The sequence below is a fragment of the Penaeus vannamei genome, chromosome 30 (assembly GCF_042767895.1).
Source record: "Penaeus vannamei isolate JL-2024 chromosome 30, ASM4276789v1, whole genome shotgun sequence".
NCBI lineage: Eukaryota > Metazoa > Arthropoda > Malacostraca > Decapoda > Penaeidae > Penaeus > Penaeus vannamei.
Window position 1 is genome coordinate 12,408,563 of NC_091578.1, and position 5,000 is coordinate 12,413,562.

Here is a 5,000-nt window from a genome sequence, read left to right on the forward strand (position 1 = left end):
AACCGCTCTATTTTCCCGGGCCGGACTGCACTTCCCTTCCCGAAATAGTCTCGTCATTCATATCAGGAACGCCTAACGACTCAGCAAGTGCCACGGGCCTCGCCGCGAAAGCTGATAAGGCGCGAACCCGCCCTGGAGCTCCGACAGGCTGTCCCGAGATCCCGAGCCAAGGGGTCGACGCCGCGCCCGCTCCCGTGCCGCTCCAGCCGATCGCGCCTTCGTATCGCCCGACGTCGCTTCTTGTTTGTAAGCTCACTGCCCGGTTTCGGCTTTGGTTGTTTATGCTTTGCGGTGTTGTCGCAAGACGGAATTTTTAAACTGAATTTTGCGAAAAAGGATATCCTTATGTGAGGGTTTGGCGCTTATTGCGGCCCGTTCCTAGATTGAGTGCGGATTAGATTGACTGCGGGTAGGTTACGCCGTTCTTTTGGACCTGGACTTTGATTATCTAACCGATCAAGAAAATTGCCAAAATGTGTCGATGAAGCCTCTACATTTAACGTCCGATCGAAAAGTATGATTCGCCAATGCCATTCATTCCCCTAAATTCCACAGACCTTAAACAGTTTTCCCATAAATTGGCCTTTTTAATGTCTGAAATTGGACAGCGACCCAAGATACTTTCGATGATACTGACTCACTGCAAATCAAGGCAATCGTTGTTTTTTCTTCTCGCGCCGCGGAGTTTGGACATCTGTTGCCAATTATATTTCCGGACAGACTGGTTTTGCTCTGCGTTTACTAGGAATTGTATCACCCCAAAAAAAGAAGAAATAGCATTGACATTTAAATATTGCAACTCAACAACGGGTTTTCATGTACTCTGATGTTACTAAAATTATTCAGAGTATTGCATAATGGTTATGGGTGCGTCCGTACAAGTGCACCCGTATGTACAAACAAATTGTCACATGTAGAGCACGTCATCTTTCGCCTTAATAATAATAATGATAATGATAATAATGATAGTAATAATGTATAATAATAATGATAATGATAATGTATAATAATAATAATGATAATGATAATGTATAATAATAATGATAGTTATGAAAATTATGATAATAACAATAATAATGTATAGTAATAATAATGATAATGATAATAATGATACTAATGATAATTATGATTATCCGAGCAGTTTGTCATTAAAAAATCCTCATGAACAGAAGTGAACAAAGTTCCTCGCCGCATAGGCCGCGCTGAAGTAACTTTCTAATGGGATAATTAAATCTCACAGGCCTAGGGTTAAAGAGGCCTGTGTAATCGGGACGAGATCAGTGCCTTTGTCTGCCTGTCCAGCACCACTTAGGCCGGAGAAGAAGCAGGAAAATATGCGTTACTGCACCGTACCACTTGAGCCTAAAAGGGTAATGAGATAACATACCGCACAGTACTGTTCATCATTACTTAGGGTTTAGTGTAGTAGGTATATTTAAAGAGGGAATTCTGTCATTAGATATTTTTGTAAAGATTGAAGAATTAACACTAAGAGTATAGTTATTTCACAATCGCGTCTATCATGGTGTAGTTGTAGTGTCACCATCATGGGTCTTATCAAAATAAAAGATTAAAGCGGCGAAAAAAATGTATTTAAGAATAATTACCTTATGGTTATCCAAACACCTCATCAGATTTTATGAGTAGTATTGTGGTGTTGGTTGTCACTGTTGCGTAACTGTATGATTTTTTTTCGAGAAAAGATATCCCATTTCTTCGATAAATATTAATGAAAATCTACGATAGCAAAGTAAATACCCTGAGACATGCAGTGACACGTAGCTTTATTTCCGGAGGGTGTAAATTGTGGTATTTTGGTTAGGTTGTAGCTGTAGGTTTGGTGCTATAATTAGTGTCAAGAAATGCACATGAGGCACCGGAACACAGTGTTTTGGAAATCAGAAATGTACCATTATAGATGCATGGTTAGGTATTCTAATTGACACTAACTAGAAAAAATATAAATACATGATTATAAATGCAAAAATATTTAGAGGGGCACTTAATAACTTCGTTTTGGCAATTGGATTTTTAATGAATGACACACAACAAGGTCTTTCCAATTCTGGAATAGCTATTGGTAAAGATTTGTCTTGACCAGAAAAAAATATTAATTGTGCTTTAAATGCAGTCTGTAACATTTTACAATCAATTTCTTGTGCAGATGTAATATTTCTTTATTTTTCTAATTTGACACGGTAGTTTTTCTTTATCAGTGATGGGTACTTTTTAAATTATTCCCATTTTAGTCGCGCATCGCATCGAAATTACGCCAAACAAGTCTTGGGACTTGACTACCCGCATTTCACACTGTCCGGTCCGGTCTCCTGGTTTAAGTCAGATTTTGTTTGTGTTTGTTGTTACGTTTAAGCAAACAAGAGATAGGCGTATAGAGTGAGAGAGAGGGAGAAGGAGAGGGAGAGGAGTGGGAGAGAAAGAAGAGGGGAAGAGGGAGTGATGATATAGAGTAGGCCTAACCAGAGAAGGAGAAGGGAGAGGGAGAAGAAAAGGGAAATTAAGATGGAGAAAAATCGTGAGCATTGTTAAAAAACGGAAAATAAAAAAAGACAGAAACAGAAAAAGAGAAAGTGAAGGGGAGATAAAACGTAAAATAGAATAGAATGCGAGGAAACAAAACCCCCTTTACTCCACGAGACCTTGCCTGCCGGGGCGGGAACAAGGCCCTATAAGGTACCACTTCCTCGCAAGCGGGTCGTTGCGGTCGGTGCAAGAACTTGATTTCGTGTTTGCAGAGGATTTTTCTCTCCTCGTTGGGTGCGTCGTTGTGTGTGTATGCTTGTGTGTGTGTGTGCTTGTGTGTATATGCTTGTGTGTGTGTGTGTTTGCTTGTGTATGTATGCTTGTGTGTGTGTGTGCTTGAGTGTATATGCTTGTGTGTGTGCTTGTGTGGTATGTGTGTGTGGTATGTGAGTGTGGTATGTGTGTGTATGTATGTGTGTGTGTGCGTGCGTTTGCTTTTGATTTTACTTCAGCGTGGGCGCTTTGATTACGGGTATACGTGGGCGTCTATGTGCAACCGTAGGTTTTATTTTGTTGCGTTTTGGGCGTGGGGTCCGAGTGAGAATTTCCCATGCAGGTGTCGTGTGATTTTGCTCGATTATTGCTGCATCACTGTACACTGGCGGGAGGTCTTGAGACAACAGATCAAGCATGCAATGTTTTTTCTTCTTTTATTTTCCTCAGGCGTTCAAGACAGCAATCCAAAGAGAAAAAGAGAGAGTCACTGTTTTCCTTGGGAGGAAAGGTACCTCGAAACTGAAGGGAGTTTTGAAGAAGCTGTCGTACCCGGGGACCTGTTGCCTTGCGCGACTCGGTTTAGGCGGACTTATTAAGACGGTGGTGTATATTCTCTCTCTCTCTCTCTCTCTCTCTCTCTCTCTCTCTCTCTCTCTCTCTCTCTCTCTCTCTCTCTCTCTCTCTCTCTCTCTCTCTCTCTCTCTCTCTCTCTCTCTCTCTCTCTCTCTCTCTCTCTCCTTATCACCCCTTCACGGCCTCCCAAATGAAGAAGGTTATACGAAGAAGAGGGCAATAAAGTTAAAAAAATGTTGCAGTGGAATTTATGCGTTGTGGGGAGGAAGGGGGGGGGGTAAGGAAGGCTACTACAGGCAGTCGGGGCTACTACTAGACGGCTATATAACCTTGGACATCGGCGGGGCTACCTAGTACCTACCTATCTCTCTCTCTCACTCTCTCTCTATCTATCTATCTATCTACATATCTATCTACTTAACCTCCTACGTACCTATCTATTTATCTCTATTTACCTTTTCTTCCTACCTATCTATCTATCTATCTATATCTGTCTATATCTATCTGGCTATCTACCTTCCTACCTACCTACCTCCCCATCCTCAATTTCGGATTTTCAATGTCAGGCTATGAGGATGTTCGTGTCTATTATTACCATTGTTTTTACTTAGTGTTATTGCTATTATTACCGGACCATTCTGTTGCCCTATAGCTCCTTTTTTAGGCTCCCATATGATTCTATACAGGAAACGGGAAGTGAAACCGACTGGGTGCGGTATGTTTTTTTTCTCTCATTTTTTTTCCTGGGAAGTTATGTTCTTGAATTTCAATCTTTTGTGTCGAGTCTCCGATCCGAGTTATTTCTGAGGACAATGCGAGTTCTTATCTGATGTGATATGTGTAAGTGTAAAATCTGGTGTTAAATTTTGAGATGAAGAGGTCGATTTTGGTAGTAATACCAACCGGAAAAATTTCTTTCATTTCTTAAATTTGTTTCATTACCCAGATAAAATTACACTATATATATATATATATATATATATATATATATATATATATATATATATGTATGTATGTATATATGTGTATGTGTATGTAATGTATATGTATATGTGTATGTGTATGTAATGTATATGTATATGTGTATGCGTATGTAAAGTATGTGTGTGTGTGTGTGTGTGTGGATGGGTGGATGTGTGTGTTTGCAAACACAGCGAGTGTTTGTATGTATGCATTTTGTATGCGTGTTCTATTGAGACACATGTGGGCTAATGATTGCAAGTATGTAAATATTTGAAATTAAAAAGTGAATACGTTTTAAAACATTTTAATATGGCTATCAGAATAAGGCACCTGCCTAAACACCTCAACACGCGATGTATCATTATACTTCACACACACACACACGCACGCACACACACACACACACACACACACACACACACACACACACACACACACACACACACACACACACACACACACACACACACACACACACACACACACACATACATACACACACAGAAAGTAAAAAAAGAGAGAGAGAAAAAGTGAGCGTGAGAGTGAGCGTGAGCTTGAAAGAGAAAGAAAGAAAGAATGAGAATAAAAGGAGAAAGGAGAGAGAGAATAAAAGTAAAAACGGAAATATAAAAGAACGTTTTGAGACAAAGGAAGAGAGGCAGCTTGGTCACAGGAAAGAGGAGAGGGAGGTTTCAGTGCACAGGATT

General features: G+C 40.2%; 1 protein-coding gene across 7 annotated transcripts in view; it reads left to right on the forward strand.

Annotated features, from left to right (window-relative positions):
- The window catches only part of LOC113807058 (prestin), a 103,120-nt gene that overhangs the window by 77,477 nt on the left and 20,643 nt on the right, over positions 1-5,000 (forward strand). Inside the window, exon 1 of one of the 7 annotated variants that reach the window (XM_070143063.1) lies at positions 89-246. The exons of the other annotated variants lie outside the window; for them this stretch is intronic. The gene's annotated coding sequence lies outside the window, so the exon portion shown is untranslated. Of the gene's footprint in view, positions 1-88; positions 247-5,000 lie in introns of those variants that run through there. 7 annotated transcript variants of the gene reach the window in all.